Genomic DNA, 26753 nt, shown 5'->3' on the forward strand with positions numbered 1-26753 from the left:
CACCTAACCACGGACACGTGGAAAAGTGCTTGTCGGCAGGGACGGTGCAGCTCGATGACGGTACACTGGGTTAACATAGTGGAAGCCGGGACTCAGTCGGACCTTGGGATGGAACACATCCTCCCAACGCCAAGGATTGCAGGCCCTAGGTCAATCAGGGTTGCCCCCATGGTCTACAGCTGCTGCATCTAATCCTCCTCAGCCTCCTCCTCCTTTTCAGCCTCCATCTCCGAAATGACCACATCAGTCACAGGCTGGAAGCACTGCTGCACTGCCTCGGCCAAGCGGCAACAGGCTGTGCTGAAGCTAATATGCTTAGGTGAAAAACCGCACAATGCTGAGGAGTTGTGGACTGCTCTGTAAGAGCAGGCAGATCTGTGGCTCACACCGCTGAACCTACAGCCAGGAATGGTTGTGTGTGACAATGGCCGTAACCTTGTGGCGGCTCTGAGGTGAGGCGAGCTCACACACATACCATGCCTGGCCCCTGTGCTTAACCTCGTAGTTCAGCGGGTTCTCAAATCCTACCCGGAGCTGTCGGATCTGTTTGTTAAAGTACGTCGCCTGTGTGCCCATTTTAGAAAGTCAGCTACAGCTTCCGCCGCCGTTGCAGTGTTTCAGCAGCGTTTGCAGCTTCCAGCTCACAGACTGGTGAGTGATGTCCCCACGCGTTGGAACTCTACACTGCAGATGTTGGGAAGGATTTGTGAGAAGAAGGCAGTTGTTGAGTACCACATTCAACAAGGCTGTCGCTATTCAGTTCAGACTCCACACATAAGACCTCAGGAGTGGACATGGATGTCAGACATATGTACCATCCTCCAAAACTTTGAGGACTCCACCAAGATAGTTAGCGGCGATGACGCCATAATTAGCATCACCATCCCGCTTCTCTGTCATCTGAAACGCTCTCTGCTCACAATCAAAGAGCATGCATTGCAGACAGAGCACGATGAGATGGAGCAACGAACCATACAGGGTGATTACACACAGCCAAGCCTCATCTCATCCCAACATGGATTGGGTGACAATAAGGAAGAGGAGGAGGAGGAGGAAGGACAGGAGCTAGTTTGATGCACTATAGACTGTACTACCTGCACAGCTGTCATACCGTTTGTTCAGCGTGGATGGCCAGAGGACAGAGAGGAGAAGGAGGAGGAGGAGGAGAGCATGGTCAGTCATCCTCTTGGTGAGGACACAGAAGTCTTGCCTGTTAGTAGTCTGGCACGCATGGCTGAGTTTATGTTATGCTGCCTTTCCCATGACCCTCGCGTTCTCAAAATTTTAGTTGACAGTCATTACTGGTTGGTGACACTTCTAAACCCATGCTACAAGGAGAACTTTATATCTCTTATTCCTGAGGCAGACAGGTCAACAAAAAAAGGACTGTACCTGAAGGCCCTAGTTGCGGAACTATTAAACAAATTCCCATCTGAAAATGCTGGCAGCAGAGGGCACACTTCGTTGGACAACCAAGGAGTACAGGCGAGAGAGTCACAACTTAAATCCAGCAGAGTGAGGAGAACACTGTCAAAGTTCTGGGAGAGTTTTCTCGGGCCCTCCCATCGCACAGGCCCTGAGGCACGGGGTACTCTCACAAGGAGTGCAAAGTTTGGGAAGATGCTGAGGGAGTACCTTGCCGACCATAACAACATCCTTCGTGATTCCGCAGTGCCTTATAATTATTGGGTATTCAAGCTGGATACGTGGAATGAACTATCTCTCTATGCCTTGTAGGTCCTGGCCTGCCCTGCCGCCAGCGTTTTATCAGAGCAGGTTTTTAGTGCCGCTGGTGGAATTATAACTGATAAGTGCATCCGCCTGTCAACTGAAAATGCTGACAGGCTGACGCTTATAAAAATGAACAAGGGCTGGGTTGGGCCTGACTTCTCAACACCACCGAATGATAGCTGCGTAACATAAACTCCAATCCAGTGTCCTTTCTTGAGAGGTGTATTCCCATGCACCTTTTCACACCCACACATGGGTATATGCTTCCTGATTTTGGCTATTTGCTCTTGTCCTCCTCCTACTCCTCATCCTCCACCACCATATCACCAGGGTGACCGTGGTCCATGATGCAACACCCACTTAATTTTTTTAAAGGGTGTTTATGATGCCCGTAAAAAAATTTTTTGATACAGTATGGTCATGTATACCTCCCAGGTGTAAATGTTTGTCAGCCCATACACTTAGTGCATGTGCATTACAAGAATAGGAGGCCCGCTACTTTCTAATGGAAACATTTTTTTATGAGGCTCCCCTCCACGTCTCTTCCAAGAGGCATTGAAGTGCCTCCAAATTTTGGCAGCCCTTGCATTCACTGCATAGGCCAAGACTATGGGAGACTCTGTCCTTTCTCATGGGAATTTGTTGTCACTGTGGCCCTGCTCTATGTGTCTTTAAATTCTTAGTGGGGTTTTTCCTAAAATTGTCAGCCATTGGGCTCACTGCATACCCTATAACTGTATAACAGACTCTCTACTTTCTAATGGGATCATGTCGTACCTTGTTACTGTGGCCCTGCTCTGTGTGTCTTTAAATTCTTAGTGGGGTTTTTACTAAAATTGGTCAGCCGTTGGACTCACTGCATACCCTATAACTGTATAGCAGACTCTCTCCTTTCTAGTGGGAACATGTCATGCCTTGTTACTGTGGCCCTGCTCCATGTGTCTTTAAATTCTAAGTGGGGTTTTTCCTAAAATTGTCAGCCGTTGGACTCACTGCATACCCTATAACTGTATAGCAGACTCTCTCCTTTCTATTGGGAACATGTCGTACTTGTTACTGTGGCCCTGCTCTGCGTGTCTTTAAATTCTTAGGGGGGGGTTTTCCTTAAATTGTCAGCCGTTGGACTCACTGCATACCCTATAACGGTATAGCAGACTATCTCCTTTCTAATGGAAACATGTCGTACCTTGTTACTGTGGCCCTGCTACATGTGTCTTTAAATTCTTGGTGGGGTTTTTCCTAAAATTGTCAGCCGTTGGACTCACTGCATACCCTATAACTGTATAGCAGACTCTCTCCTTTCTAATGGGAACATGTCGTGCCTTGTTACTGAGGCCCTGCTCTGTGTGTCTTTAAATTCTTAGTGGGTTTTTTCCCAAATTTTTGCATCCCTTGCAGTCACAGCGTGGGAATTACCACTTATAGGAGACCCGCTCCTTAATAATGGGAACATTTTTTTTACTGAGACCCTCCTCTATGTCTCTCCAAAGGGGTATTGGGTTGCGTCCAAATTTTTGGCAGCCCTTGCAGTCACTGGATACGCAATAACAGTATAGGAGACCCACTTGTTAATAATGGGAACAACATAGCATAGCCGGCTAATGGCTCTCTAACAATAGCTTTGGCCGACTGCTGGCCTTTTAAGAATAGTAAGGGCCGTCTGATGTCCTTATAAAAATAGGCTTTATGACTTTCAGAGTCCCTCCATCATAAATGAAACAGGAAGTATCTGATGATGTGTCACATACCACATTGCCAGCTAAGGTTGTAAAATGTTAAAATGACATTTCCCAGTGAATGCATTTGTCTTAAAAAAAAACTTAAAAAAAACAAAACAATAGGATCTTTCTTTAGCATAAAAAACAGCATCACTAATTTAACAACAATGTAATCACATTTTTCAGCTCATGCACCTCCTCCTCCATCTCGGAAATGACCACATCAGTCACAAGCTGACAGCACTGCAGCACTGCCTTGGCCAAGCGGCAACAGGCTGTGCTGAAGATAACATGCTTAATGCTTAATTGACACACCGCCCAGCGCTGCAGAGTTGTTGAAAGCTGTAACACAGCAGCCTGATCTGTGGCTCTCACCGCTGAACATACAGCCAGGCATGGTCGTGTGTGACAATGATTGTAACCTGGTGACGGAGAAATGACAGCCGGGGTAGATACAGCTTCCTTCTATGCCAGTCCTTTCACCGAGCTAAAGAATATGGCTGTGGTGAAATACAACTCCCAGTGAGATGCTGTTTCAGATTGAAAAACATTGTGCCCACCAGAGGATATGATTCTGAGGGCTAACCTTTCTCCCCCGCTCAATAGCCCCATAGCAGCTGCTAAGTTAGCGCTATCATGAACTTTCCAGTGGTAGAAGCCAGGGCACACCAGAGAATGCTCTGGTGGGACCGTCCAACCCTGCCGAAAAGCAGTTCTGGATAAGAAAAGTGTGTGTAAAGGTTCCTGGACACTCTATGACTGATTTTGTACTGAGGTGGAAACCCACGCAAACACGGGAAGAACATACAAAGTTCTTGCAGATGTTGTCCTTGCTGGGATTTGAACCCAGGAACCCAGCGCTGCAAATCTTCAGTGTTAACCACTGATCCAATGTGCTGCCGTTCACCCTCTAATATCTAACAGGCTGGAGAAACTTGCACCTGCTGCCACTCTATCTTCAGCTCCTTTGTGAGAAAATTAATTTGGGCTGCCACTCAGTCTACCAAATAAAATTCTGGAGAAGGAAATTGGGGATGGCTTCGCTACTGGTACAGGGGGCAGTGCTAATACCATGGCGTCGTACCATGGTTTGCTGGAAATATTCCAGGCTGGTAGGAGGCAAGCAAATTCCCCCATGAAAAGTACCAGCAGTAATGTTCAGGGACCCGCGCTTGTAGAAGACGGAGACAACACCAGGAGAAATAGTGACGGCTGGGGATCGAGTATGGACACCAGGCATGAGGCATGTGGTTATGAAAAACTTCCGCCTCCACAAGCCTAAAATGCCACATTTCAAGTGCAAGCAGCTTTACAGGACTTCCTGTGAGAAATGACATGCAGGATAGATAGGGTTTCCCTTTATGCCAGTCCTTTCACCGAGCTAAATACAACTGTCAGCAAAAAAACACATTCACCTGTCCACGTGTTTGTGGTTAGGTGGTCCTTCCCAGTAAGTGCACTGGGGAGGGCACGGGTAATGTTGTGGGACCCGTGGTTGTGGAAGGCGGAGGCGATACTGGGAAATATAGTGTTGGCTGGGGACCGAGTATGGACACCTGGCCGCAGCTGGCATGAGGTTGTGAAAAGCTTCCGCCTCCACAAGCTTAAAAGGCCATATTTCAAGTTCAAAAAGCTGCTCAGAAATCTAGCAGTTTAGTGTTGCGGCCTGTGGGTGGGTGAGTGGCTGGCTTCATAAATGCACTTGCATTCCAAGTAACAGAAAACTAAGCAGATGGTGGCCTCTATCATCTTCATGGCCTCACCTCGGCACTATTAACTCTCCTGAAGGAGAAGCCAGGGCCTGCCGGAGGAGTCTCCGGTTCTCTGGTGAGCCAGTCCAACCCTGCCGAAAAGCAGCCCTGGCTAAGAAAAGTGTGGGGGAAGGTTCCCGGACATTCTATGGCTGCTTTTTTAATGTGGATCGGCCATGCTTATGCATGTTATTTCTCAAACCGCACTACAGATCACGCCATTGTCCAACTCTGTATTCAAGAAATTAAATGCGCAAAGAAAGTTGTGTGTGTGTGTCAAAGCACCACCTTCAAGGGCAAGTTGATGTTGGACGGGCTGCCATTGCTTCTGCAACAAGCTGCATTACAGGACTTCGTGTGAGAAATGACATGCAGGCTAGATAGGGTTTCCCTTTATGCCAGTCCTTTCACCGAGCTAAATACAACTGTCAGCAAAAAAAGTTGTGGACTGGCTCCGTACCGTCCCTGGCCACATTCACATATCCACGTGTTTGTGGTTAGGCGGTCCTTCCCAGTAAGTGCACTAGGGAGGGCACGGGTGATATTGTGGGACCCGTGCTTGTGGAAGGCGGAGGCGATACCGGGAAATATAGTGGCGGCTGGGGACCGAGTATGGACACCTGGCCGCCACCGGCATGAGGTTGTGAAAAGCTTCCGCCTCCATGAGCTTAATAGGCCACATTTCAAGTGCAATCAGCTGTCAAAAAATTGTTAGTATAGTATTGCAGCCTGTGGGAGGGTGGGTGGCTGGCTGCCTGCATACTTGCGCTTGCATTTTAAGGAATGGGGTAGGGACAACTGAACACTGCAGTGGGACAAGGACGTGAACGGTGATTGTTGCAAGTCTGCAACAACAGGTGCATGGCAGGAGGCATCTTCGCATGCACCAAGGATCACTTATTATGGGCACACTTTTAGGCAGTGGCATGGGAGTCAGAAATGCTTCCAGAGGTCTTCCCCATGCTGTTCCCATGTCTTTTCAGCATGGTATGCCTGTGTCTGATGATGTGTCACACACCACATGGCCAGATAAGGTTGTAAAATGTTAAAATTACATTTCCTTGTGAATGCATTTGTCTTTGTTGAAAGCAATGCAAAAGTGCAAAAACGCATCAAAAACGCAACGTGTGAACATAGCCCAAGATGTGGAGTAGTATTTTTGGTTTTGGTTATTTATTTTGCCTTATATACAAGTCATTACCCTGGAAAGTATGTTCCTTAACATATTTCCCAGGAAAATACATATTGGTTTCGTTTTTGCTATATTTTATTGTGAGTCCGTAAAAGTGGCGTAATACTCTGACAACGTTGTCAACAGCATTGACCTGGGAGTCAGAAATGCTTCCAGGGGTCTTCCCCATGCTGTTCCCATGTCATTTGAGCACTGTTCCCACCGATTTTGGCAATTTTTAGGCCCTCTGCAGAGCGCCTGGGGGAGCCGCCTGAAAAATGCTCGAGTTTCCCATAGACTTACATTGGGCTCGTTGCTCGGGTCGAGCTCCCGAGTATTCCAATTTGCTCGACCCAAGCAACGAGTACCCGAGCATTTTAGTGCTTGCCCATCACTAGTCATCAGTTATGCTCATTTCAAGGGCTGGGCTAGTTTCTGTGCAATGTGCACTGTGTGATGTGCACAATGACAGAGCACTCTCTGTTGCCATCTCAGATCAGTAGTAAGGAGCCATCACCAGAGTGCACTACTGGTATGCGGTGTCAGAATACCAGGAGTGCAGTGACCAGCACCACGCCCACAAGTGACGCCACTTGTGGGGGCAGAGCTAGTCTCTGCTCTCTGGTTAGTTTTAGAACACGCACTAACAGTGCGGTCTTGTGCTGGCTCATTACTACTGATCTGTGCCTGCAACAGAGAGCGCGCTGTCATTGTGCACAACTCACAGTGCACGTATGAGTACAAACATTGACTGTTCAACATACCTAATAGATCAACTGGAAGAAGATGTTTTTTGTGAAATTACTTTCTTAGACCTCTCAGAGAGTTGTGGCTAAGGGAATTAAGGAGTAGAACAGATAGAAGTTTCATTGACAAAATTGAAAGTCTTCAATGTAAAATACTAACTGCTACAGTACTGGAGAAGGACAACTGTGCAGAACACTAACCCAAACTGACAATGTCACTGCCTGCCAGAGGTAACATCATCTTGCTTTGACTAAAATGAGTTATGTTTCATGTATTCCATAATGTCTTCCATTTTCTCCCTATTAATGCACTTGGCAGAGGCAAAGGAGGCCAATTATTAGATGCATTTGGCAATACTACTGCCAGGACAGTTGATGCCAATGGTGGTGATCATGCTGCGGTTTGCAGCTCCCACAATGTTAGCCATGGTATCTCCTTTTTTTTTAGCCCATCGTTAGTGTTGAGCATTCCGATACTGAAATATTGGGTATTGGTCGATATTCGCGGTATCGGAGTTCCGATACTGAGTTCCGATACTTTTTGAATATTGAATACCGGAATCAGAAGTTGCATTAATGCTTGCACTCTGCAGTGTCTCTGAAGGATGACAAGCTGGATGGCAGCGCTCAGCTTACTGTACTTGTCATTTAGTGTTAAAGGATTTATTTAAAAAAATAATAGTGTTTTCATGCACCGTCTCTTTAAAAAAGCCGCCGGCAATTCAGCATCGGTACCCGACAATTTAAAATAGAAAGAATAGAGCATCACACATAGATTAGATACATAGAAACATGTCAGTCACATATATAAGAAGTACAGTGATAATGTTGATTACTGTACTTGTCATTTAGTGTTAAAATAAAGGATTTATTAAAAAAAAAATTGGCGTGGGGTTCCCCGTAATTTTAGTCTCTAGCAGAGGTTAAGCAGACGGCTGGGGCAGATGTTTGAAGCCTGGGAAGGGGGTAATACCCACGGAGCTTCCCAGGCTACTAATATCAGCCCCCAGCTGAATACCTAGCCTTTACTAGCTATTAAAATGGGGGACCCCACAAAAAAATGAAGTGGGGTCCCCCCTATTTTAATAGTTAGCAAAGGCTAGGCAGACAGCTGGGGGCTGATATTAATAGCCCAGGAAGGGTGCCATGAAAATTGGCCCCCTCCCAGGCTAGAAACACCAGCCGTCAGCCACCCCAGAAATGGCGCCTCCATAGGATGTGCCAATTCTGGCACTTAGCCTCGCTCTTACCACTGCACTGTAGCGGTGGCAGTGGGGTAATATGGCTGGGGTTGATGTCAGCTTATAATGCCAGCTGACATCAAGCCCAGGTTAGTAATGGAGAGGCGTCTATAAGACACCCCCATTACTAACCCCATAGTCTAAGTTAAAAAAAACCCACAAACACCCAGAATAAAGTCCTTTAATTGAAATAAACACACAATTCTTTATTGTTCTAAATTAAACCATACTTACCATCACGCCCATTCCAGCTGAAGCCAATGTCTTCGGCAATAAAAGTAAAATAATAAAGGAACATCATCCTTACCTTTCCATAGTTCCCACAACAGCTCCAGCTCTGCTACATTCACATGACAGGCAGGATCGCAGCCGAAAGCTGCCATCCAGCTTGCTATGCCACAGACACTGAGAAGCGCAGGAAAGCTTGTGCTCCTCAGTGTCTGGCTGTGACCGCATAAAGATGAGCCGAGGTCATGTCCAATGAACTCAGCTCACCTCATGCATGTCACTGACAGCGTGGGAGAGTTCTCCTGCACTCAGCGCTTAAGCAGGGGAATTCTCCCACGCTGGGATGGCATTGAGTTGACAGGCTGGATCGCAGCTGAACGCTGCCATCCCGCTTGTCATCCTTCAGAGACACTGCAAAGCGCAAGCATGCCTGCGCTCTGAAGTGTCTATGAAGGATGGCATGCTGGATGGCAGCGCTCAGCTGCGATCCAGCCTGTCATCTCAATGCCATCCCAGCGTGGGAGAATTCTCCTGCTGAAGCGCTGAGCACAGGAGAGTTTTCCCACGCTGTCAGTGACGTGCATGAGATGAGCTGAGTTCATTGGACATGACCACGTCTCATCTGGATGCTGTCACAGCCAGACACTGCAGAGCGCAAGCATGCCTGCGCTTCTCAGTGTCTGCGGCATGGCAAGCTGGATGGCAGCTTTCGGCTGCGATCCAGCCTGTCATGTCAATGTAGCAGAACTGGAGCCATCCTGAGAGCCATGGAAAGGTAAGGATGAGGTTGCTTTATTATTTTACTTTTATTGCAGAAGACATTGGCTTCAGCTGGAATGGGCGTGATGGTAAGTATGGTTTAATTTAGAACATTAAAAAATTGTGTGTTTATTTCAATTAAAGGACTTTATTCTGGGTGTTGTGTTTTTTTAAATACTTTACTAGAAATTCATGGCGGTCATGTCTAATATTGGCGTGACCCCATGAATTTTGGACTTAGGGCCAGCTGATAATACCAAGCTGGCCCTAACCCCTTTATTACCCAGTGAGCCACCGCACCAGGGCCCTGGATGAGTTGGGTACAGTGTCAGAAGATGGTGCTTCTATGAACGTGCCATTTTCTGGGGTGGCTGCGGACTGCAATTTGCACGGGGGGTGGGGGGGGCAGAGAGCTTGGGCCTCCCTGCGCTGCGGATTCCAGCCCCCAGCTGCCTAGATGTACCTGGCTGGACACTAAAATAGGGTGAAGCCCCACGTATTTTTTTTTTTAATTATTTCATGAAATTCATGAAATAATTAAAAAAAAAGGGCTTCCCTATATTGTTGTGTCTGGCCAGGTACAAATAGGCAGCTGGTGGTTGGGGGCAGCCCGTTCCTGCCTGCTGCATCAGGCTGGACACAAAAATAGGACGAAACCCCACGGCAATTTTTTTTTAATTATTTCATGAAATTCATGAAATAATGAAAAAAAAGGCTTCCCTGTATTTTTGTTTCCAGCGAGGTACAAATAGGCATCTGGGGATGGGGACAGCCCGTTCCTGCCTGCTGTACCTGGCTGGACACAAAAATATGGTGAAGGCCACGTCAAATTTTTGGTGAAAACTTCAATAAAATTTAAAAAAAAAAACACATTTAGGGACTGCATCTTTATTAACCCCTCCACGTGAGGGGTTATAAAGATGCAGTCCCTAAATTATTATTTTTTTTTTATTATTTTTTAATTAATTTTGCCTAAAAATTTTGACGTGGGCTTTCGCCATATTTTTGTATGCCAGCCAGGTACAGCATCCAGGAACGGGCTGCCCCCAAACACCAGATGCCTATTTGTACCTGGCCGGACACAACAATATAGGTAACCCTTTTTTTTTTTTATTGTTTCATGAATTTCATGAAATAATTTAAAAAAAAATACGTGGGGCTTCGCCCTATTTTTGTGTCCAGCCAGGTACAGCAGGCAGGAACGAGCTGCCCTCAACCACCAGCTGCCTATTTGTACCTGGCCGGACACAACAATATAGGGAAGCCATTTTTTTTTTAATTATTTCATGAATTTCATGAAATAATTTTAAAAAAATTATGTGGGGCTTCGCCCTATTTTAGTATCCAGACAGGTACAACTAGGCAGCTGGGGGCTGGAATCCACAGCGCAGGGAGACCCAAGCTTTCTCCCCCCCCTCCGCTGCAAATTGCAGTCCGCAGACACCCCAGAAAATGGCAAGTTCATAGAGGCGCCATCTTCTGGCGCTGTACCCAACTCATCCAGGGCCCTAGTGTCTTGGCTCACTGGGTAGTAAAGGGGTTAGGGCCAGCTTGGTATTATCAGCTGGCCCTAAGCCCCAAATTCATGGGGTCACGCCAATATTAGACATGACCGCAATGAATTTCTAGTAAAGTATTTAAAAAAACACAACACCCAGAATAAAGTCCTTTAATTGAAATAAAGGCACAATTTTTTAATGTTTTAATTAAACCATACTTACCATCACGCCCATTCCAGCTGAAGCCAATGTCTTCTGCAATAAAAGTAAAATAATAAAGCAACCTCATCCTTATCTTTCCATGTTTCCCAGGACAGCTTCAGCTCTGCTACATTGACATGACAGGCTGGATCGCAACCGAAAGCTGCCATCCAGCTTGCCATGCCGCAGACACTGAGAAGCGCAGGCATGCTTACGCTCTGCAGTGTCTGGCTGTGACGGCATCCAGATGAGCCGAGGTCATGTCCAATGAACTCAGCTCACCTCATGCACGTCACTGACAGAATGGGAAAATTCTACTGCGCTCAGCGCTTCAGCAGGAGAATTCTCCCACGCTGGGATGGCATTGTGATGACAGGCTGGATCGCAGCAGAGCACTGCCATCCAGCATGCCATCCCTCATAGACACTGCAGAGCGCAGGCATGCTGGCGCTCTGCAGTGTCTCTGAAGGATGACAAGCTGGATGGCAGCGTTTAGCTGCGATCCAGCCTGTCATCTCAATGCCATCCCAGCGTGGGAGAATTCTCCTGCTCAAGCGCTGAGCGCAGGAGAATTCTCCCACGCTGTCAGTGACATGCCTGAGGTGAGCTGAGTTTATTGGACATGAGCTCACCTCATGCACGTCACTGACAGCATGGGAAAATTCTCCTGCGCTCAGTGCTTCAGCAGGAGAATTCTCTCACGCTCACTGCAAGCGCAGGAGAATTCTCCCACGCTGTCAGTGACATGCATGAGGTGAGCTGAGTTCATTGGACATGACCTCGGCTCATCTTTATGCGGTCACAGCCAGACACTGAGGAGCACAAGCATGCCTGCGCTTCTCAGTGTCTGCGGCATGGCAAGCTGGATGGCAGCTTTCGGCTGTGATCCAGCCTGTCATGTGAATGTAGCAGAGCTGGAGACGTCGTGGGAACCATGGAAAGGTAAGGTTGATGTTGGTTTATTATTTTACTTTTATTGCCGAAGACATTGGCTTCAGCTGGAATGGGCGTGATGGTAAGTATGGTTTAATTTAGAACAATAAAGAATTGTGTGTTTATTTCAATTAAAGGACTTTATTCTGGGTGTTTGTGAGTTTTTTTTAACTTTGACTATGGGGTTAGTAAGGGGGGTGTCTTATAGATGCCTCTCCATTACTAACCTGGGCTTGATGTCAGCTGGCATTATAAGCTGACATCAACCCCAACCCTATTACCCCACTGCCACCGCTACAGGGCAGTGGGAAGAGCGAGGCTAAGTGCCAGAATTGGCACATCCTATGGATGTGCCATTTCTGGGGCGGCTGCCGGCTGGTGTTTCTAGCCTGGGAGGGGGCCAATATTCATGGCACCCTTCCTGGGCTATTAATATCAGCCCCCAGCTGTCTGCCTAGCCTTTGCTAGCTATTAAAATAGGGGGGACCCCACATAATTTTTTGGGGGATCCTCCATTTTAATAGCTAGTAAAGGCTAGATATTCAGCTGGGGGCTGATATTAGTAGCCTGGGAAGCTCCGTTGGTATTACCCCCTTCCCTGGCTTCAAACATCTGCCCCAGCCGTCTGCTTAACCTCCGCTAGAGACTAAAATTACGGGGAAACCCACCCCAATTTTTTTTTTAATAAATCCTTTATTTTAACACTAAATGACAAGTACAGTAATCAACACTATCACTGTACTTCTTATATATGTGACTGACATGTTTCCATATATCTAATCTATGTGTGGTGCTCTATTCTTTCGGTTATAAATTGTTGGGTACCGATGCTGAATTGCCGGCCGGCTTTTATAAAGAGACGGTGCATGAAAACACTATTATTTTTTTTAATAAATCCTTTAAAACTAAATGACAAGTACAGTAAGCAACACTGTCATTGTACTACTTATATATGTGACTGACATGTTTCTATCTATCTAATCTATGTGTGATGCTCTATTCTTTCTGTTCTAAATTGTCGGGTAACGGTGTATGCCGCTGCTGAATTGCCGACTTTTCATGCAATACATTCTACATTATTCTTAGTTGTTTTCCTTCATGTAGAATTAACCTGCAAGGAAAGAAAGGGGTTATTTTCATTCCGATATTTGTGTCCCATTGACTTGCGTTGGTTTCCGGTATCGGAATCGGCGATATCCGATATTTTTTGGGTATCTGTCCGATCCAATCCAATCCGATATTTCCCGATATCGGAAGGTATCGCTCAACACTACCCATCACTTGACGTTGCTACTTTTTCTTTCATTATACATTTTGAACTACATTGTTTTCAACATCAATTATTTAACCTTTCCTCAATTAGGAAAGGAAAAACATTCTATGTAGGTACATGTCCAAAAATCCAGTGAAGTCAAGAGGCCACAGTATTGCTGTGACATGTATGGAGTGTCAAGTAGAGATGAGCGGTGTTCGACTAGAACTGTTCGCCAATCTCAAATTCAAGCTGTTTTGGGCGGTGTTCGAGTTGTTCGATGAACCCGAACGATTTGCAAAAAATTCGGCTGTTCGAGGTTATGTTCGATAACTGTTCGTGCACCAAAAGCGTGTCCTGCATGTCTGGCGCTATTTAGAGCACCAATCATGCAGGGATTGTCTGCCACTCACTGTAATGCCACAGCCATGGTGGTTGTGGCATTAGAGTGATTGCCCAAATCGATGGGAACTGTGCTCACAGTGAAACATGAAAAGCCGGCAATTCAGCAGCGGCGTACACCGGTACCGACAATTTATAACAGAAAGAATAGAGCATCACACATAGATTAGATAGATAGAAACATGTCAGTCACATATATAAGAAGTACAGTGACAGTGCTGATTACTGTACTTGTCATTTAGTGTAAAGGATTTATTAAAAAAAATATTAGTGTTTTCATGCACCGTCTCTTTAAAAAAGCCGGCCGACAATTCAGCAGCGGTACCCGACAATTTCGAATAGAAGGAATAGAGAATCACACATAGATTAGATAGATAGAAACATGTCAGTCACATATATAAGAAGTACAGTGACAGTGTTGATTACTGTACTTGCCATTTAGTGTAAAGGATTTATTAAAAAAAATATTAGTGTTTTCATGCACCGTCTCTTTAAAAAAGCCGGCCGGCAATTCAGCAGCGGTACCTGACAATTTAGAATGGAAGGAATAGAGCATCACACATAGATTAGATAGATAGAAACATGTCAGTCACATATATATGAAGTACAGTGACATTGTTGATTACTGTACTTGTCATTTAGTGTTAAAATAAAGGATTTATTTAAAAAAAAATTGGCGTGGGGTTCCCCATAATTTTAGGCTCTAGCGGAGGTTAGGCAGACAGCTGGGGCAGATGTTTGAAGCCTGGGAAGGTGTAATACCCACGGAGCTTCCCAGGCTACTAATATCAGCCCCCAGCTGAATGCCTAGCCTTTACTAGCTATTAAAATGGGGGACCCCCCAAAAAATTGACGTGGGGTCACCCCTATTTTAATAGCTAGCAAAGGCTAGGCAGACAGCTGGGGGCTGATATTAATAGCCCAGGAAGGGTGCCATGAATATTGGCCCCCTCCCAGGCTAGAAACACCAGCCGGCAGCCGCCCCAGAAATGGCACATCCATAGGATGCGCCAATTCTGGCACTTAGCCTCGCTCTTCCCACTGCCCTGTAGCGGTGGCAGTGGGGTAATAGGGCTGGGGTTGATGTCAGCTTATAATGCCAGCTGACATCAAGCCCAGGTTAGTAATGAAGAGGCGTCTATAAGACACCCCCATTACGAACCCCATAGTCAAAGTTAAAAAAAAACACAAACACCCAGAATAAAGTCCTTTAATTGAAATAAAGACACAATTCTTTATTGTTCTAAATTAAACTCTACTTACAATCACGCCCATTCCAGCTGAAGCCAACGATCCCCTGCAATAAATGAAAAATAATAAAGCAACATAATCCTTACTTTTCCATGGTTCCCACGACAGCTTCAGCTCTGCTACATCGAGATGACAGGCTGGACTGCAGCAGAAAGCTGCCATCCAGCCTGTCATCCCGCAGACACTGAGAAGCGCAGGCTTGCTTGCGCTCCTCAGCGTCTCTCTGTGACGGCATCCAGATGAGCCGAGTTCATGTCAAATGAACTCGGCTCACCTCATGCACGTCACTGACAGCGTGGGAAAATTCTCACGCTGAAGCGCTGAGTGCAGGAGAATTCTCCCACGCTGTCAGAGACGTGCATGAGGTGAGCTCATGTCCAATGAACTCAGCTCACCTCATGCACGTCACTGACAGCGTGGGAAAATTCTCCTGCCCTCAGCGCTTCAGCGTGAGAATTTTCCCACGCTGTCAGTGACGTGCATGAGGTGAGCCGGGTCATTGGACATTAACTCGGCACATCTGGATGCCCTCACAGAGAGACACTGTGAAGCGCAAGCAAGCCTGCGCTTCTCAGTGTCTGCGGGATGACAGGCTGGATGGCAGCGTTCTGCTGCGGTCCAGCCTGTCATCTCGATGTAGCAGAGCTGAAGCTGTCATGGGAACCATGGAAAGGTAAGGATGATGTTGCTTTATTATTTTTCTTTTATTGCAGGAGATCGTTGGCTTCAGCTGGAATGGGCGTGACGGTAAGTATGGTTTAATTTAGAACAATAAAGAATTGTGTGTTTATTTCAATTAAAGGACTTTTTTCTGGGTGTTGTGTTTTTTTTAAATACTTTACTAGAAATTCATGGTGGTCATGTCTAATATTGGCGTGACCCCATGAATTTCGGGCTTAGGGCCAGCTGATAATGCCAAGCTGGCCCTCACCCCTTTATTACCCAGTGAGCCACCGCATCAGGGCCCTGGATGAGTTGGGTACAGCGCCAGCAGATGGCGCTTCTATGAACGTGCCATTTTCCGGGGTGGCTGCGGACTGCAATTTGCAGCGGGGGGGGCCCAGAATGCTTGGGCCTCCCTGCACTGCGGATTCCAGCCCCCAGCTGCCTAGTTGTACCTGGCTGGACACAAAAATAGGGCGAAGCCCCACGTCAATTTTCTTTAAATTATTTCATGAAATAATTAAGAAAAAAAGGGCTTCCCTATATTGTTGTGTCCGGCCAGGTACAAATAGGCAGCTGGTGGTTGGGGGCAGCCCGTTCCTGCCTGCTGTACCTGGCTGGACACAAATATAGTGCGAAGCCCCACATCAATTTTTTTTTAATTATTTCATGAAATAATTTGAAAAAAAAATGGCTTGTCTATATTGTTGTGTCCGGCCAGGTACAAATAGGCAGCTGGTGGTTGGGAGCAGCCCGTTCCTGCCTGCTGCACCTGACTGGACACAAATATAGTGCGAAGCCCCACGTCAATTTTTTTTTAATTATTTCATGAATTTCCTGAAATAATTTAAAAAAATTAAAGTGGGGCTTCGCACTATATTTGTGTCCAGCCAGGTACAGCAGGCAGGAACGGGCTGACCCCAACCACCAGCTGCCTATTTGTACCTGGCCAGACACAACAATATAGGGAAGGCCTTTTTTTCTTAATTATTTCATGAATTTCATGAAATAATTAAAAAAAAAATTCGTAGGGCTTCGCCCTATTTTTGTGTCCAGCCAGGTACAGCTAGGCAGCTGGGGGCTGGAATCTGCAGCGCAGGGAGGCCCAAGCTTTCTGGGCCCCCCCCCCCGCTGCAAATTGCAGTCCGCAGCCACCCCAGAAAATAGCGCGTTCATAGAAACGCCATCTTCTGGCGCTTTACCCAACTCATCCAGGGCCCTGGTGCGATGGCTCACTGGGTAATAAAGGGGTTAGGGCCAGCTTGGTATTATCAGCTGGCCCTAAGCCCAAAATTCATGGGGTCACGCCAGTATTAGACATGACCGCCATGAATTTCTAGTAAAGTATTTAAAAAAAACACAACACCCAGAAAAAAGTCCTTTAATTGAAATAAACACACAATTCTTTATTGTTCTAAATTAAACCATACTTACCATCATGCCCATTCCTGCTGAAGCCAACGATCTCCTGCAATAAAAGAAAAATAATAAACCAACATCATCCTTACCTTTCCATGGTTCCCATGACAGCTTCAGCTCTGCTACATCGAGATGACTGGCTGGACCGCAGCAGAATGCTGCCATCCAGCCTGTCATCCCGCAGACACTGAAAAGAGCAGGCTTGCTTGCGCTCCTCAGTGTCTGGCTGTGACGGCATCCAGATGAGCCGAGGTCATGTCCAATGAACTCGGCTCACCTCATGCACGTCACTGACAGCGTGGGAAAATTGTCACGCTGAAGCGCAGAGTGCAGGAGAATTCTCCCACGCTGTCAGTGACGTGCATAAGGTGAGCACATGTCTAATGAACTCAGCTCACCTCATGCACGTCACTGACAGCGTGGGAAAATTCTCCTGCACTCAGCGCTTCAGCGTGAGAATTCTCCCACGCTGTAAGTGACGTGCATGAGGTGTGCTGAGATCATTGGACATGAACTCACCTCATGCACGTCACTGACAGCGTGGGAAAATTCTCACGCTGAAGCGCTGAGTGCAGGAGAATTTTCCCACGCTGTCAGTGACGTGCATGAGGTGAGCTGAGTTCATTAGACATGTGCTCACCTCATGCACGTCACTGACAGTGTGGGAGAATTCTCCTGCACTCAGCGCTTCAGCGTGAGAATTTTCCCACGCTGTCAGTGACGTGCATGAGGTGAGTTCATGTCCAATGATCTCAGCTCACCTCATGCACGTCACTGACAGTGTGGGAAAATTCTCCTGCACTCAGCGTTACAGCGTGAGAATTCTCCCACGCTGAAGCGCTGAGTGCAGGAGAATTTTCCCACGCTGTCAGTGACGTGCATGAGGTGAGCCGAGTTCATTGGAGATGACCTCGGCTCATCTGGATGCCGTCACAGCGAGACACTGAGGAGCGCAAGCAAGCCTGCTCTTCTCAGTGTCTGCGGGTTGACAGGCTGGATGGCAGCGTTCTGCTGCGGTCCAGCCTGTCATCTCGATGTAGCAGAGCTGGAGCTGTCCTGGGAACCATCGAAAGGTAAGGATGATGTTGGTTTATTATTTTATTTTTATTGCAGGAGATCGTTGGCTTCAGCTGGAATGGGCGTGACGGTAAGTATGGTTTAATTTAGAACAATAAAGAATTGTGTGTTTATTTCAATTAAAGGACTTTATTCTGGGTGTTTGTGTTTTTTTTAACTTTCACTATGGGGTTAGTAATGGGGGTGTCTTATAGACGCCTCTCCATTACTAACCTGGGCTTGATGTCAGCTGGCATTATAAGCTGACATCAACCCCAGCCCTATTACCCCACTGCCACCGCTACAGGGCAGTGGGAAGAGCGAGGCTAAGTGCCAGAATTGGCGCATCCTATGGATGCGCCATTTCTGGGGTGGCTGATGGCTGGTGTTTCTAGCCTGGGAGGGGGCCAATATTCATGGCACCCTTCCTGGGCTATTAATATCAGCCCCCAGCTGTCTGCCTAGCCTTTGCTAGCTATTAAAATAGGGGGGACCCCACGTCATTTTTTGGGGGGGGGCCCCCCATTTTAATAGCTAGTAAAGGCTAGGTATTCAGCTGGGGGCTGATATTACTAGCCTGGGAAGCTCCGTGGGTATTACCCCCTTCCCAGGCTTCAAACATCTGCCCCAGCCGTCTGCTTAACCTCCGCTAGAGACTAAAATTACGGGGAACCCCACGCTAATTTTTTTTTTAATAAATCCTTTATTTTAACACTAAATGACAAGTACAGTAACCAACACTATCACTGTACTTATTATATATCTGACTGGCATGTTTCTATCTATCTAATCTATGTGTGATGCTCTATCTTTCTGTTCTAAATTGTCGGGTACCGCAGCTGAATTGCCGGCTGGCTTTTTTAAAGAGACGGTGCATGAAAACACTAATATTTTTTTAAATAAATCCTTTACACTAAATGACAAGTGCAGTAACCAACACTGTCACTGTGCTTCTTATATGTGTGACTGACATGTTTCTATCTATCTAATCTATGTGTGATGCTCTATTCCTTCTTGTCTAAATTGTCGGGTACCGGTGTATGCCGCTGCTGAATTTGCCGGCCGTCTTTTTTAAAGAGAGTGTCTTCTGAGCAGTTTGTCAGCTTTTAGACACCTTTGAAGGTGTTTTCTATGTGTTTCTATGTGTTTTTGTTTGCCTGCCATTGGTTTTAATGGTGTTCGACGGTGTTCTAAGGTGTTCGACGAACAGTTCCACGAACAGTTCCTCGAACATCCCGGTGTTCGACGAACCGAACCCGAACACTATGGGGGTGGCTCAACACTAGTGTCAAGTTTGACTACTAAAACAAGTGTGCAAAAAACACAGGCAGAATTAAGTCTCAGGTAGTCTTCCTTACATGACCTTTTTGATACGGTTGTTATATCTTTTATACACAAAATTGATGCTCTTCTTTTTTTTTTTCAATATAGCAGAATCAATATAGTCCCACCACATATACTATTTAATATATTTATATGCCATTGTATTTCTTGTTATTTGCAATCCCTTCTTGATTCAGATTTAATTTTACTGTCCTGATTATCTTATTTTTGTTTACAGGATTATATCCATTCAATGTGGATTGTTTGGATGATCTAATTATGTGATTGATGTTGCTATGCAGTTGAGATGATATTTATGCTATTTGCTATTGAGATGCATGGGTGGTGATCTTATTTGCATGCTGGCGTATGCGTAGCTGATATACATTGGCCCCTATCATTCTGTGGTAGGTTTTCAATATATCCAATCATGTGTCTACTGTAGCTATGCAATGGAGACACTGTCTACATGAAAGATTATTGGAATGCTTTTGCGATAGCCTGAATTGGGAGTCCGCACATGTGTGGTTAATGTATAACAGCATTTTGATGTACCATGAAACGAGTTCAGTATTTTATTGTGTTTCAATATAATAACTGTTCATATTAGACTATTGATCTTCAAAATAGTGATGATAATCACTATATCATGCTGCTCGAGATGCTCGGCGCTCACCGAGTATTTCCGGGGTTGCTCGGTGGGAGCTCGAGTCCCTTCCCTGCATGTTTGGCGCTCTTTAGAGCGCCAATGAACATGCAGGGATTGTCTGACACACACTGTAATGCCGCAGCCATGTTGGTTGTGGCATTACAGTGATTGGCTGGCCACACAGCGTCAGCAGGTCTATATCAGACCTGGGGCCGCCATGCTCGTCACAGTCTACTCTGGAATCAGGCAGTGTAGGGAGAGGTGCTGCTGAGCTAGGGAGAGATTTGTTTATTTCTTAGTTAGTGTAGGTATACCAGCATATATTATTCACATATCCATCTCAACTAACAGTCCTTCTGAGGACTAATCCAGCTGCATAGATATCAGTGCTAGGCTGGCAGGCAGTGTATGTGGCAGACTGCAGTGCATAAAGCAAGAGGGCCCATTCCAGTTCTGTCTGCTGCTTGTGCTTTTACAGATATTTCTAGAAATAGCCCCAAGTATCAGGGGCCAGGAATAGTTTGTTTTTGGATCTTAATTCTGATTATTTGCTTAAAAAGCAATCCACCGTTTTTCTGCTCCATGTGCTTGCTGGCACTGCAGAATACAGCCAGATCCTTTCCATATTACAGTGCTAAAAATCCATCATCTTAAAACTGTGGTGTGACCGTCACACGGATGACATATAAGTGCGCTGAAAATTCTGCCATTTTGGCCCTCCATTGAAATTTTGTTGCAGTGTGTTAGCGAGTTATTGACACCAGTTTGCTGTTAAAAATAGTTACCTACAGGCCAGCTATTTAAAACTGTGGTTTGTCGTTCACAAGGATCACATACAAGTGCGCTGAAAATTCAGTCATTTCTGGCCTCCATTGAAATTTTGTTGCAGTGTGTTAGCAAAGTTATTGACATCAGTTCACTGTTAAAAATAGTAACTTACAGGCCAGCTATTTAAAACTGTGGTTTGTCTGTCACACGGATGACATATAAGTGCGCTTAAAATTCTGACATTTCTGGCCTCCATTGAAATTTTGTTGCAGTGTCTCAGTGAAGTTATTGAAACGAGGTCGCTCTTAAAAATAATTACATACAGGACAGCTATTTAAAACTGTGATTAATACATCACATGGATCACATATAAGTGCGACGAAAATTCTGCCATTTCTGGCCTCCGTTGAAATTTGGTTGCACAGTGTTAGTGAAGTTATTGACACAAGGTCGCTGTTAAAAATAGTTACCTACAGGCCAGGTAATTAAAACTGTGTTTTTTCCGATACACGTATCACATATCACTGCGGTTCAAATCCGTAGAACACAACTATTGAACCCAGAGCAGTGTGAAAAGGTTATTGGTTGTATAGCAGATAATACTTCCAGTCACTTAGTCACCACCACCACCCTGTCTTCCACACGGTCAAGTCTCAGTAGCCGTGAGTCTGGACTGCATATTCCTCACTCTGATCCTCCTTCCTCCCACCATGCCGAATACCCAGAGACAACTGATCCCACACTTGGACACTCTGAAGAGCTGTTCACTTTTCCATTTATAGATTTGGTCCTCTCGCCTGGTCCACTTGAAGCAGGGCAAGAGGAGATCGCATGTAGCGATGCCCAAATATTTGAGCAGCCACGGTCACACGAAGGCAACGGTGGGAAAGTGTCACAAGAGGTGGACGATGATGAGACACAATTGCCAGAAAGTAAGGAGGAGGACCAGGGTGCGGAAGTGGAAGACGAGGTGGTGGATGATATAGTAACTGACCCAACCTGGCAGGGGGACATACAGAGCAAGCACAGCAGCACACAGGGGGAGGGAGGCGTAGCACTACAAAAGGCAGGAAGAAGCAATGTGGTGGCCGCAGACAGAAGGTGAACAACCGTTCCCCATAACATCAACACGACGGAAGGTTCCAGTACAACTGTTAGATCTTCCCGAGTCTGGTTGTTTTTTAAAGACTCTGCCGATAACCCCAAAAAGGCCATTTGCACCACCTGCCAGGCCAGCATCAGCAGGAGTAGCAAAACTACCAGTCTGACCACCACCAGCAAGATCAGGCACCTGGCAACAAAGCACCCGACTAAGTGGGCTGTACCCCAGGTTTCAGGAACAGTGTCTGCGGGTGGCACCACTGCTCTCAGCTAGCACCATCAGCAAGCATGTCCACATCCTTGTCCCAGCGCAGCGTTCAGTTGTCCCTACCCCAGTCCTTAAAACTCAAGCTCAAATGCGCAGCCAATGCTCCACCGGACACACTACTAAATTCACACATTTCGCGCCTGCTTGAACTCAAAATGTTGCCTTTTAGGCTCGTGGAGATGGAAGCTTTCCGCAACCTGATGGCGGTGGTCATCCTTCGGTACTGGTTCCCCAGCCGCCACTATTTCTACCGGTGTGCCGTCCCCGCATTACACGAGCACGTGTCCCAAAACATTAGCCTTGCCCTCAACAGCGCAGTTACTGGGAAAGTCCACCTAACCATGGACACGTGGACAAGTGCTTGTGGGCAGGGACGTTACATCTCGTTGATGGCACACTGGGTTAACATAGTTGAAGCCAGGACCCAGTTGGACCTTAGGACTGAACACGTCCTCCCGACGCCGAGGATTTGCGGGCCCTGAGTCAATCAGGGTTGCTCCCATAATCTACAGCTCCTGCACCTCCTCCTCCTCTTCAGCATCCATCTCTGAAGTGACCACATCAGTCACAAGCTGGAAGCACTGCAATACTGCCTCGGCCAAGCAGTAAAAGGCTGTGCTGAAACTAATATGCTTAGGTGACAAACCACAAAATGCTGAAGAGTTGTGGACAGCTCTGAAAGAGCAGGGAGATCTGTGGCTGACACCGCTAAACCTACAGCTAGGCATGGTCATGTGTGACAATGGCCGGAGCCTGGTGGCAGCTCTGAGGCGAGGAGAGCTCACTCACGTACCATGCCTGGCCCATGTGTTTAACCTCGTGGTTCAGCGGTTTCTCAAATCCTACCCGGAGCTGCCGGATCTGCTTGTCAAAGTATGCCACCTATGTGCTCATTTTAGAAAGTCACCTACAGCTTCCGCCGCCCTTGGCATGTTTCAGCAGCATTTGCAGCTTCCGGCTCACAGACTGGTGTGTGATGTCCCCATGCGTTGGAACTCTACATTGCTGATGTTGGGAAGGATTTGTGAGCAGAAGAGGGCAGTTGTTGATTACCAGCATCAACAAGGCCGTCAGTATTCAGTTCAGACTCCACACATAAGACCTCAGGAGTGGACATGGATGTTAGACATATGTACCATCCTTCAAAACTTTGAGGACTCCACCAAGATGGTGAGCGGTGATGACGCCATAATTAGCATCACCATCCTGCTTCTCTGTCTTCTGAAACGCTCTCTGCTCACAATCAAAGAGGATGTATTGCAGGCGGAGCACGATGAGATGGAGCAAGGAACCATACATGGTTATTATACACAGCCCAGCCTCATATCAATCCAACATGGATTGGGTGACAATGAGAAAGAGGAGGAGGAGCTAGTTTTATGTGCTATAGATGGTACTACCTTCACAACTGTCATACCGTCTATTCAGCGTGGATGGCCTAAGGACAGGGAGGAGGAGGAGAGCATGGTCAGTCTTTCTCTTGGTGAGAACACGGAAGTCTTGCATGTTAGCAGTCTGGCACACATGGCTGAGTTTATGTTACGCTGCCTTTCCCGTGACCCTCGCGTTCTCAAAATTTTGGGTGACAGTCATTAATGGTTGGTGATGGTTCTAGACCCACTCTATAAGGAACACTTTCTGTCTCTTATTCCCGAGGCGGACAGGTCTACTAAAATGGGGCAGTACAACAATGCCCTTGTTGCGGAATTATTAAAAAAATTTCCATCTGAAAACACTGGCGGCAGAGGTCACAGTTCATTGGAAAACCATGGAGTACAAGCGAGAGAGACTCAACTCCAATCCAGCAGAGGCAGGTGAACACTGTCAAAGTTCTGGGACAGTTTTCTCAGACCCTCCCATCGCACAGGCCGTGAGGCTCGGGGTGCTCTCACAAGGAGTGCAACGTTTGGGAAGATTGTGAAGGAGTACCTTGCTGACCGTACCAATGTCCTCCGTGAATACTCTGTGCCTTATAATTGTTGGGTATCCAAGCTGGACATGTGGCATGAACTGGCTCTCTACGCCTTGGAGGTCCTGGCCTGCCCTGCCGCTAGCGTATTGTCAGAGCGGGTTTTTAATGCCGCTGGTGGAATTATAACTGATAAGCGCTTCCTCATGTTAACTGAAAATGCTGACAGGCTGACTCTTATAAAAATGAACAAGGGCTGGATTGTGCCAGACTTCTCAATACCACCGAATGATAGCAGCGTAACATAAACTCAAATCCAATGTAATTTTTTGGGAGGTCTATTCCCATGCACTTCTTCACACATACACATGGGTATACGCTTCCTGATTTTGTCTATTTGCTCGTGTCCTCCTCCTTCTCCTCACCATATCATTCACCATGATATCTACCATATCACCTCATCTACATGTCTTGCAAGGGGCATTGGAGTTCCTCCAAATTTTGCATTCACTGCATAGGCAAACACTATGGGAGACCCACTTCCTAATAATGGGAACATTGTTTTTAGGAGGCTCTCCGACCTCTACGTCTCCCGCAAGGGGCATTGGAGTACCTCCAAATTTTGGGCTGCTTTTGCATTCACTGCATAAGCAAACACTATGGGAAACCCACTTCCTAATAATGGGAACATTTTTTCATGAGGCCCTCTACGTCTCCTGCAAGGGGCATTGGAGTGCCTCCAAATTTTTGGCAGCTTTTGCATTCACTGCATAAGCAAACACTTTGGGATTGGGAAACCCACTTTCTAATAATGGAACATTGTTTCTAGGAGGCTCTCCGACCTCTACGTCTCTTCCAAGGGGCATTAAAGTGCCTCCAAATTTTTGGCAGCTTTTGCATTCACTGCATAGGCAAACACTATGGGAGACCCACTTCCTAATAATGGGAACATTTTTTCATGAGGCCCTCTACGTCTCTTGCAAGGGGCATTGGATTTCCTCCAATTTATTGGCAGCCGTTCTTCACTGCATAGGCAAACACTATGGGAGACCCACTTCCTAATAATGGGAACATTGCTTTTAGGAGGCTCTCCGACCTCTATGTCTCTTCCAAGGGTCATTGGAGTGCCTCGAAATTTTTGGCAGCTTTTCCATTCACTGCATAGGCAAACACTATGGGAGATACACTTCCTAATAATGGGAACATTGTTTTTAGGAGGCTCTCCGACCTCTACGTACCTTGAAAGGGGCAATTGAGTGCCTCCAAATTGTTGGCGGATTTTGCATTCACTGCACAGGCAAACACTATGGGAAACCCACTTCCTAATAATGGGAACATTGGTTATAGAAGGCTCTCCGACCTCTACGTCTCTTGCAAGGGGCATTGGAGTACCTCCAAATTTGTGGCAGCTTTTGCATTCACTGCATAGGCAAACACTATGGGAGACACACTTCCTAATAATGGGAACATTTTTTCATGAGGCCCTCTACGTCTCTTGCAAGGGGCATTGGAGTGACTCCAAATTTTTGACAGCTTTTGCATTCACTGCATAAGCAAACACTTTGGGAGACCCACTTTCTTATAATGGGAACATTGTTTTTAGGAGGCTCTCCGATCTCTATGTCTCTTGCAAGGGGCATTGGAGTTCCTCCAAATTTTTGGCAGCCGTTGCTTGACTGCATTGACTGCATAGGCAAACACTATGGGAGACCCACTTCCTAATAATGGGAACATTGTTTTTAGGAAGCTCTCCGACCTCTACGTCTCTTCCAAGGGGCATTTAGGTGCCTCCAAATTTTGGGCAGCTTTTGCATTCAATGCATAGGAAAACACTATGGGAGACACACTTCCTAATATTGGGAACATTGTTTTTAGGAGGTTCTCTGACCTCTACGTCTTTTGCAAGGGGCATTTGAGTTCCTCCAAATTGTTGGTGGCTTTTGCATTCGCTGCATAGGCAAACACTATGGGAGACCCACTTCCTAATAATGGGAACATTGTTTTAAGGAGGCTCTCAGACCTCTACGTCTCATGCAAGGGGCATTGGAGTTACTCCAAATTTTTGACAGCCGATGCTTTACTGCATAGGCAAACACTATGGGAGAACCACTTAATAATAATGGGAACATTGTTTTTAGTAGGCTTTCCGACCTCTACGTCTCTAGCAAGTTGCATTGGAGTGCCTCCAAATTTTTGGCAGCTTTTGCATTCACTGCATAGCCAATAACAATATAGTAGACACACTCGTTAATAATGGGAACAACAAATCATAGCCGGCTGATGGCTCTCTAACAATAGGGAGGGCCGACTGCTGGCCTTTTATGAATAGTAAGGGCCGCCTGATGGCCCTTTAAAAATAGGCTTTGTGACTTTCAGAGTCCCTCCATCATAAATGACATTTACCAGTGAATGCATTTGTCTTGGTTGAAAGCAATGTAAAAGTGCAAAAACGCATCAAAAACGCTACAGATGTGAACATAGTCCAAGGTGTGGAGGAGCATTTTTGTTTTTGTATATTTATTTTGCCTTATATATGTGTCATTAGCCTAGAAAGGAAGTCCCTTAACATACAGTACAGACCAAAAGTTTGGACACACCTTCTCATTTAAAAATTTTCCCAGGAAAATCCGTTTTGGTTTCGTTTTTGTATGTTTTATTGTGAGTCCATAAAAGTGGCGTAATACCTTTGACAACTTTGTTGACAGCAGTGACCT

This window comes from Phyllobates terribilis, unplaced genomic scaffold, assembly GCF_046119375.1.
Source record: "Phyllobates terribilis strain yellow unplaced genomic scaffold, ASM4611937v1 Scaffold_3__8_contigs__length_932513732, whole genome shotgun sequence".
Taxonomy (NCBI): domain Eukaryota; kingdom Metazoa; phylum Chordata; class Amphibia; order Anura; family Dendrobatidae; genus Phyllobates; species Phyllobates terribilis.